Below are 11075 nucleotides of genomic sequence, written 5' to 3'. Positions count from 1 at the left end.
TGCAGTATCGAATAAATTCTGAAATAAATGAACTATAGCCCCCTTTAGTACCCTTTCATTGTGTGATGCCAATTGAAGAGGAGAAACAGCTCGACAGCATGTCAGGGGTCGAATAAAACTGAAGTAAAATAATACATAACTGTGACCGATTCTCCCTTTGGACACACTGATGGCGACCGTCCGCTCAATACGGTTTTTGCCGATTGAAGGAACGCCTGAGGGGCTGCCGTGCTTTTCCCCGTTCCTACCCCCCCCCCCTGCTCGTTATCTGAGCACTATAGCAACCTTTAGCTTACGGAAGAAGGAAGAGGCCAATGTTAACTTTTTCGCCAAGTTTGCACGTGTTATTGATGTAGTGTGGATTATACCGATAGGTTAGGCCTATTTGGATTGGATGTTGACGAAGACACGAAGGGTGGAATTTTGCAGTTGCTTTTGTGAATAATTAAACAGGATTATAGTTTTACGTTTTTAATAGTTAAATTTCTTGTATGAATTATATTGTTTAACATGTTTTTTGAGTTTTCTTCGAAAAATTTCATCATATTGAGGTGGGATGCCGTGGAGATATTTACGCCGTGTAAGTAAAATTTTGTATTTTAGCTGTTAATTTGTGATAACATGATTAGTAAGTAATATGTTCAATGAATTTGTTTGCAGGATAATTATTTGCTGACATTTAATTTGTTTGCAAGATTTTATATGTGACTTCATAAATCGTTCAATACTGTTCCAGATTTAAACTTTTTCAGGGAATGATTTTATTTCGTTCCGCATAGATGTGTAGTCTATCTGATTAAAAGAATTAAAATTAAGTAATTTATACTAAGTGTGTAGTTTTAAGTAATACATGCAGGTAGATTGCTAAGTTTTTATTATTAGTGCCTTTCCTTTTATATAATACAAACGCTTATAACTGAGATCTGCATATTCTATGAAAATAACACAGATTGTAGATCCAAACTAAGTATTATTTATACTTTTAAAAGTAATGTGATTAGCAATTATTTGTACAGTTGAGCTTATTTAGCGCTCTCTTTTGCTGCATTTCTCTTTTAGTTTTTTATTGTTAATACGAACCCATTTAGGAATTTTTATAAAAATGCTCCTAGTTAGTTCAAAATTTTATCATGTTTCATTTAAGTCCACTGCACAAATTGACTGATTAAAGCTTCTGATTGTTTGTTATGGTGCAAGTTAAGCATGTATAGAATTTTTTTTTTATCTTGCATTGCTTATATTTGTATCCTGTGTTTTTATTAAATTTTAATGTCGTAGAACCAGAGTTTCCTGAAAAATGGCTATTTCCCTGAATTTTTCATCAATTTCCCTAATACAGTCAAACTTTTATATATCGAAATCCCAACAAATTTCCATGTCCATTACATAGAAAGTTTGTTTCTATACATCGAAAAAGTCTCTATGTAGTATCCAAAAAAAACTTCAGATATTCGTAGATTTTTTTTCCAGTTCCGACTGTTTGTCTTATAAAAAATGAAGGATGGTGGAAAAAATTATGTTCACTATAAGTTCATATGCAACTCAGAAAGAATTTGGGGTTCAGGGATTGTGTGGATAGCTCGTTGTTCCATTCTCTTAAATTCCCTCAAGTTCATCTTAAATCTTAGTTGCAACCAGTAATACAGTATACTCAGTTTTAAGTTACCCCTTTTGTCTGTTAATTATCATTCCTAGTCCTTTTAGCTTCAGTGAAAATCATTCAAGTTAAGTAAATTGATTTTTTCTTCCATTACATTGTCATAACGAAAGTCCCCTGATGTTGTGCATCAAGTTGAATTACCAAAAAATGAGGATGTATGAAGAGGCCGAAATGTCATTCTTAGAAAATTTAGTATTTCCGCAAGCAGAGGGCCTGCTATTATGAGAAATCGGAAAGCCGTAATAATAGCTTTAAAGTGGCTTTTTAGAAACTATGCAGTAAAATACTCAGTAGATAATGAATTTTTTTTATTATCAACTTTCATTTAATCAGATGCTTGTATCAATTAAAAATTGAGCATCACACAACCATTAGCTTTATTTTTGATGCTTTAGCAGATTTTCATGATAAACTAAGATTGTTTCGATATATTGAATTTCCCTCGGCAATTTGCTACTTCAATATATGTCTGACCGACTGTAGTATCTTGCTACACATAAAACTAAATTTCATTGCCATAGCTGCCAAAACTACGAATTTGTTGGGGAGATTCCTGGAGTTTGATACCTTCTCCCAACTTTCTAATATAACAAATATCTCTCAAATTATCATTAAAACAACGAAATTCCTTGAGCATGGGATTCTAGTATTTATTAGAGCTTTTTCATTTGGTTCTAAAATAATTTAATGTTTTCAATACAAAATTCTACATATCTGGAATGTACTCCTTTAAGTCAAAGGTTTTTTTGCCTTGAACTTATTGTTTTGCGTATCAATTTGTATGAAAGGGTTTATTTACAATATTTCATGCGCACAGTGTAGTTAGATTGCTGGAAAAGTAGCCAAAAGTCGCCTTTTTGTTGTGTGTAATGACAAAGTTTGGCTAATCATTAAGAGGCATCTTTGTTGATGAGGACTGGGCAGGCATGAAAGTTTTCTTGAATATTGAGAAAGAAGTAAATAGGTGTGTGAGTCCTTGTTCTGCAGAGTGATTATAGAAGCTTTTCTTTGAGAGTCTATTTGTGCAGATTCTAATGAAGTTGATGTTGAGAAATCTGTACCACCTCCAACTAATCAGCAAGTATCAGATTTTCTTATATTTTACTGCTGTAAATTGAAAATTCCAAAAGGGTGGAAAAGTCGAATTGTATTTACAAGCTGAAGGACTTTTTGAGATACAATGTTTTTAAGTCAAAAATAAGTATTTGCTTCGAAGTATTATTTTTTTTTTTTTTAATTTTCTGTGACGATGTTTTTTGAGGTACTAAAACTTGATTTTGTCCAAACGATAGGTGTTATAGTCTATTGTGCACTATTCCCGGAAAGAATTGATATGGGAGGGGGGGACAAATTTCAATAACTCAAACTGCCAAATCTTATTAAGTAGACACTTTGCCTTTTGTTCCTTTCCCCTGCACTTTAAGATTATTAAGGGCCAACTGTATTTACTTTTATTATTATTCTTTTTACTGGAAGTATATCTTAATAAATAAAAAAATAAACATAAAAAGTATAAAATTTCGTCATGTCACCAGAAGGTGAATACATTTTTTCCAAACCTTCAATGGTGAGCCACAATTTTTCCCAAACCGAGTTTACGGCTCGGATTTTTAAATTTGAAATGCATGATTTTTTTTTTTTTAAGAAAAATTCAGATCAAAAGACTATATCTATTCAGATTTTAATCCATTTCATTAAAAAAAGATATCTTTAGAATGGGGAACATCTCAGGTTTCACAGAGTTGCTGACAGGTAGCGATAACTCTTCCTTCGCCCACCATTTCAGTGTTTGAAAAGGGCGACTGCATCCCAAAAATCATTGTGTCTACCTTTCACAAAGTGCGAGCCCGTAACAACTGTTTAGTTTGATTTTCGTCGAAAATAACCTGGTTTTGAATCTCCTCCCCCAACAAGCATTAGAAGATGGTATGGGTTGTTGTGTAAGCAGTCGATGCAAACATGCTTGCAAAAGAACACCCTGTACAGTTAAAATTAGTCAGCCTTGACATCTAGCATATAAATATAAATTCCTCCATGCATATATTTTTTATTAGTTAGTGATTTTAATTATTTTAACTCCAGCATCCCAAAATGTAGGGAAAAATATCACTTTGATCTAGTTAGGGGCTTTCAAAAAATATATTTTGCACCCTGAAACACAATAGAGCAGTGACAATTTCCATTTTAGTCATCTTTACAAGTGCATAACAAATATTAGCTTTATTTATCTTAATGTTTGATATATAAAAATTTCTATGTTGTGTGACTTGCAGTCACGCATTCCTGCTGTAAATTTGTGTTCAAGCAAATCTCTCAATATACAAGCATCTTTGTTCTAGGCTCAACAAGCTTTATCCCAATTGCTGCTCTACAACACTCAAAATTTTTAATACACTGAAAAACCCTTGAAGTCCTAAACTAGTCACGTATGCAACATTTAAAAAAAATAAATGATTGTTTTAATCATTAAGGTTCAATGACTTCAAAATTCATCTTTAGAAAAATTGTTTAAATGATGATTAAAATGTTTCTTTGTATTGATCCTATCTAAATAAAATGAGCCAAAAAAAAAAACAAAAAAAAAACGCACACACACAGCTTGAAAGACTTTGTATGAAAACACTAAAAATAGAATGGAAATTTGCTTTAGTTATCCAATAATTCAACCAGAGTTATAACTAGAAAAAATCGCTGCATTAAGAAATTGACTTACCTCTTTCCAATCCTTCGGCCAGTCTTTAATTGAAGTGTGTTGTACATCCAGCAGAAGTAATTCGAGGTTTATGTTTTTGAAAGAAATGTTTTAAATTTTATTTTGTGTTTGATTGAATACATTCATAGCTGTAATGTAAATTTTATTCTGATAGGCAAGTTTGTATAATAATGGGTGGAAAAGATTTAGACATTGCTTGTACTAGTGTTGCTGTATTTCTGTGTATTAATATATTTTTAAAAAAGTAAATTAAAATTATATATTGCTTTCAATTCTGGATAAGCTAGGGCCTTTCTTTCTAGTTTTTTGTATCCTACCATGTGGCCTGTGTAGCAGTTAACAGTTAAAATTGTTTATATAAGTTCAACTGCAATTTGAATCTTAAATAAAATGTATTTCTTTAAAAAAAAATACCCAAAAGCTCAGAATTAGTTTATAAATTATAATAAAACTAGGTGTTTAGTATAAAATGCATTTACACTTACATATGCAATTATGCGTTCTGTTAATTCTAACTTAACTGTGACCATGAGCTAAATATATTCTAAACAAATTTTAAAATATTCATATCTATAAATATATTTTTTTATGGTCAAACATGTGGCAGATAAATTATCTATTTATTTGTGCTATAATTTCATGCAATAAAAAAAATATTTACTTTAGAAAACTAACTTAAATAAAATATAAACAAAGCGTGATATTACTCAAAAACTCAACATTAAATTTTCCACACGTTGGGCTAATCATGTAAAATATGTTTCCTAATACATTTCTGATGTTTTTTATTTTGTTTAAATCCTTAAATTTAAGATAGTACTACATTTTTTGAGTTTTACATACTATGTAGCACAAAAAGCAGTTAACAGCTAAAATTGTTTATAGTTAAGTTCAACTGCAATTTAAATCTTAGATGAAATGTATTTCTTAAAACAATTATATCTAAAAGCTCTGAATTACTTCATAAGTTATAATAAAACTAGGTTTTTTGTGTAAAATGCATTTACACATATGTAATTATAAAATAATTACTTGTGAGCTATGCACTCTGTTAATTCTAACTGAACTGTAACCATAAGCTAAATTTTGTTAAAGCTTTTAAAAATATGCATATCTATAAATATATTTTCATACTTGAACATGTGGCAGATAATTTGTATATTTATTTGAGCTATAATTTCATGCAAAAAATGTTATTTACTTTAAAAACTAACCTAAATAAAATGTAAACAAGCATGATATTACTCGAAAACTCAACATTAAATTTTCGACAAGTTGGCTAATCATGCAAAATATGTTTTCTAATGCATTTCTGATGTTTTTTACTTCGTTTAAATAAAAAACATTATTTGAGTTTTGCATGGTAGTTAACTTGTGTAGCATAAAAACACCACTTACCTCTTTATATATTTATAAACATTTTTCTGGTTATTTTTAATATTTAAATGAGTTGGTGATAATGAAGTTAATGTATTGTGTAATGTAATGAATTTATTACTTTGAATGCTGGATAATCTTGAGCCTTTTTTCCTCCCAGTTTTCAACATGTGGTTAACCTGTGAAGCAGTTCACAGTTAAAATTGTTTCTAGTTAAGTTCAACAGCAATTTAAATCTTAAATAAAATGTATTATATGAATTCTTTCAATAATGCCGAAAAGCTCTGAATTAGTTTGAAAATTATATTAAAACTAGGTGTTTAGTGTAAAATGCATTTGCACATACATATGCAATTATAAAACAATTACTTTTAAGCTGTGTGCTTTGTTGATTCTAATTTAACTGTGACCATGAGCTAAATAATCTTATAATCTTGAAGTATTTAAAAATATATATTTTCATGATCAAATATTTCTGCAGAATTTGTTTTCTTTTCATTGTGCTTACTACAACTTCATGAATTATTATGTTACATTTACTTTTTACTAAAGGGAAAAAAGGGCAGGGTACTGCTGTTTGAAAGGCCACTTTCTAAACAGCTAATAATCTGCAAATTTGAACAGATTTATTTGATATTCTACTTTTGTTAAGTATTTAGCTGTTTCTGTAATTTATTGACTTGCTGATCATAACTTTTTCAGGTTTACAAATGGTCTACGAAAAAATGATGCAGAGAGACACATTTGAAATTCTTCACTATCTTGACTGAATGGTGTGCCACTATTGTTATGACTTTTGTCTAACATGAGCATTACGTAGTGGCATTCTTTTCGGTTCTCAGTGTTTGTTTTACTGCTACAACAGGATTTTGAAGTTGGATGATCCAACCAGCAAACCTTTGTTCCAGAATTTATGTACCTGCTTAGAATTGTCTTACCTGAAAATTAACACAGTAAGTCCTTAAAATAAGTCTTATTTAGTTATTATTTCAATTTTTTTTAATCCTCTTATATAGGTCTAAATAAAATAAATTTATCAGCACTATATTTTGAGTTGACTGTAATCATGCAAAATATGTTTTCTCATGCATTTCTGATATTTTTCTTTTGTTTCATTCCGTAAATTTGAGGTAGATAGTTTGCAATATAGACAGTATTCGAGTTTAACATGATAGTCAACATAGTGCCATATTGTGGTTCAAATATGGCATCTACCTGACTTTACATGTTTATGAATACTTAACATTATGATTTTGTTTCATATTTTATTGAGTTAGTGATAGTAAGATTAATGTATTGTGCCCTAAAATAAAAATAAAAATGAGGAAAAAAAATTTAATTCAATATCTGCATGTTTTTTTACCTCAAAATTTTTTTGAATGTTATGATACTAGTAAGTTATTTTTGTATTTTGATACTCTACTACAACTTTCATTCATTGTATAAAATGATGTGTTGCGCAATTGTAGAATATTTAAATATGTTTACTATATTCAATACTTAGTTGCTGTTCAAAATTATTTAGTGTTATTAGGGGAACAAACCAGTCAAATTTAATTTGCAGTAAAAACGTATTAATGAAGAAAACTTCTTTTATAGTGAATTCAAAAAGTATTAAGTCCTTTCCCCAGGTCATGTGTAGAACATAGAGCATGACTGAGAGTATTATTATGTTGGCAGAAATAGTAAATGTTTAGCCAACCTTTATTCAACATTAATTTATGTACTTGAATTTTGAATGATTGCATGTTATTATTTTCAGGGTTTGTAAATATCTGATACTTTTAATCAGCACAAACTAAAAAATAGTAACAACATTCTTAAAATCTTCACAGTTTTTTATTTTTTTATAATAAAGTGTACTTTTCATGGAAACATAAGTACTTTAATTTATAATTGTATAAATGATGTTTACAATCATACATGGAATAGGATAATTTAATGTTTCAAAAATAAAATGTAACATAACTATTATTAATATTGGCTGTATATTACTATTTTAATCATATGCTCTGCTCTATAAAACTGGATTATATGTATGTGCCCGGTAAAAACCACACGAAGATCATTCTATTATGTACACAAAAAAAAATTGAATTAAAACCTGAAAAAGTTATTTGAAACCAAATGTTTATTGATTGTTGTAATATGTCCTGTTAGAATATTTTGCTTTAAATTTTTATTTATTTTACTTGACATAATTAACCATTAACTGCTTTACTTTTCTTTAGTTTGCTACATTTAAATTTATATAACTCAAAAATAGGTTTGTGCTCAGTCGTGAGACATTTTCGTTTTTTTCTGATCAACTTAACAGGATATTTATTTTGAAGCTATATTAAAGATGTTACATAATTAGTATTTTTATAAATATAAAATTTTTAAAATATATATTGTATGACTGCATATTACTGATATATTAATATAAATATAGTACAGACCCGGTAAAGAGTTGCTTCCGGTTTAATCCTCGGCTTTTTCACTCTAATGTTAATTAGAAGTGTATCAATCCGATCTAGTTTAACAATAAAGGTGGTACAAGTTAGACTATCATTTCTATTGAAACATGTAAGAATTGCACATGTGTTCTTAGTTATAGACGAAAGATATGCCGATGTACTAGTAAGTTTATCATATAGCCACTTGCCTGGAAAAAAATTACACAGCAAAACAGCAACAAGAAATGCACACAGGGCGGATACTCCCCCCCCCCAAAACAAAAACAAAAAAAAAAAACAATTATAAATGTTTTATGCAAGTATGAAATATTTTCTATTTTCAGAAACAACTTAGTTCTATTTTTGTGGCATAATAAAAGCTTGCATTTACATATTTTTTGCATCGAAAAAATAGGCTCATCGTAATCTCAAAATTTCTCTTCCATATTTTTCACAATTTGGTTCTGCTTTATAATATAATGAATTTATTTCTGGTGCTGAAATTTGTTAATTTGTACCTGGCATGATATATAATTTTTATACCTTGTATATATTTTGTAAAACTTAAACCTGCAACTTTAGTTTGAAAAAAAAAATACCTTACATCTTGATGCATCGCAATGTAAAGTTGCTGATGCATTACAATGTAGAAATTCCTACATCTCCAGCCCTACTATATATATTGGCAGACGCTGTCGACAATTAAAAATATTTTTTTTTTTTTTCAGCTGACCTGTATTGGCCAAGTACATAGATAAACTTTGGTTTGAGTACTCCATAAAGCATTACAGTTGACAAAATTCAGACTTCATCCGATTTTGATGTAAATTAGAAATTTAAAATTTGAATAAAGAATACACTATTAATCGTTAGTTTAATATTAAGTTGTCTAATAGTCTGCAATTTAGAACATATCTCTGTGATTTTCTATTTTTATTAAATATTTTACTATCAATTATGTAATTTATTGACTTACTAGACATTAACTTTTTTAGGTCTACCGTTTGTATCTACTAAGATATGCTGCTTAATAGAGGGACGGAGTTAGGATTTCTTTGCTAATTTTACTGAATTGTGTGCCATTATTGTTTTAACTTTGTCTAACATAAGCATTACATACTGGCATACTTTTCTTCGTGTTGTCTGATTGCTACAACACGAATTTGAAGTTGAATTGTTTATGCTCCAAAAATTTTGAAATTTACCTTTATTCCAGATTCTACGCTTACCTACACCCTGCTGTATGAATGGCATTTTCATCTTGCCTGAAAAGTGTGCAGTATATTGTGGCCAAAGCCTGCTTTATTTATTTATTTTTTTAAATATTCATCTTTATCCTCTTATACAGGTCTTATAAAGAAAATTAATGTATGGTATCAGCACTGTTTGTGTTTCTTCATTTTTTTTGCTAATTTCCAACAATATTTCTTGTTAGTTATGACTATGAAATTTTAATCTGCATTTTAGAAGTTAGCTACTTTGCAAATTTAGTAAATGTATATTGTTACGAAGTAAAAACAAGAAAGCCAGTACTAGTTTTAAGTATGAAGAATATTAAATTTCCAAAATATTTGTAATTGAAAATATTATCCATATTATATTTCTTGTAATCACATTGCTGAGAACACATTCGTGTTATTTCATTGTTGCCTCATTATTTTAAAGTAGAGAAATACTGTATATCTGACATTGTTTAAACTGTAATATTTATTTTTTGTTAATGTCAATTTAGAATGGATATCTTTTGTGAAATGTAAATGCAAATAATTATTACTTTAAATAAAGTTGCTCCAAAAGAAAATTAATATAGTTAATGATTCTGAAATTATGCATAAATTGAAATTTAGTTTATTTTTGACACATGATTTGATATAAATGATTATTATGGTAGCATGTAACAAAGAAATAATTTTGTACAATGCCTAATGCTCCTGCAGCATAACTTGCACTTATTATTTTTATTATAATGCTTAAAAGCACTTATTTTCATGCAGCTTAAATTTTTGCTATCCTATTTTGTTTACAGAGATCAAGCTTCGCAAAACAGAAGGATTTATGTATTGTGTTATTACTTCACATTTTTTAATATTGGTTGTAGTATGGTACTATACTATAACTTTCATTGCTTGTATTATTGTATATGAAATATGTTTACCAATTTTCAACATTTAAATCAACTTCCAATTGCCAAAACTTATCGAAAACTGGAAACCCGGATTTTCAGCTCATGCAAGTACCAAAACTAAATACCGAAGCTGTCTAGCTGCTGATCCTAATATTAGACTCCAGCTATCAACAATTGCCCAAATATGTTAAAATTGAGTCGTCAAATTTGAATTTTAATGGTTTTCTTACTTATTGATTTCTGTCTGTTTAACTTGACGTTTACTCCAGAATCTAATTAAAGTTAACCATTGTAAACTACCTATCTTTTTGAGTTTTGTGTTCACTATTCATTATTTTTTTATATTGTGGTCTTATGTGATATTTAAATATTCATTATATGTAGACTGGGCCAATGTCAATCTCTGCAATTCTAAAATCCTCCACTAAAGATATTTGCTGTTGTATGTATAATGTTTGATTTGTAGTGGTGCCTGATGTACCAGTTTCTGTGCACTGAATGCTTTCCTACAGGGAAACCAAGTGCTTATGAAATATCCTATTTTCTTTTGTAGTTTTTAGAAATTGAATTATTTTATTAACACTAGAAAGACGGAAACGGTCATTTTGACCGCAAACGATTTTCAAATGCTCATACTTGCTGCGTTTAATTTTCAAACTCTTTTTCCTTCATTGACTTTTCCTAACTATTTATTAAGATTTTACAACAGTAATTTTTTTCCTTTTAAGATTATTATTATAGTCGCTATAAATGTTTATACCT

At 29.1% G+C, this 11075-nt stretch overlaps 1 long non-coding RNA gene across 1 annotated transcript; it reads left to right on the top strand.

Moving 5' to 3' along the window:
• The first annotated feature begins 405 nt into the window (after positions 1-405).
• LOC129233337 (uncharacterized) lies at positions 406-10835 on the top strand. The gene is made up of 3 exons (XR_008581452.1): positions 406-580; positions 6453-6703; positions 9405-10835. It is a non-coding gene; the product is annotated as an uncharacterized LOC129233337 (long non-coding RNA).
• The last annotated feature ends 240 nt before the right edge of the window (positions 10836-11075 follow it).

This window comes from Uloborus diversus, unplaced genomic scaffold (assembly GCF_026930045.1).
Source record: "Uloborus diversus isolate 005 unplaced genomic scaffold, Udiv.v.3.1 scaffold_343, whole genome shotgun sequence".
Lineage (NCBI taxonomy): Eukaryota > Metazoa > Arthropoda > Arachnida > Araneae > Uloboridae > Uloborus > Uloborus diversus.
This window is presented reverse-complemented; position numbering and strand designations above follow the sequence as displayed.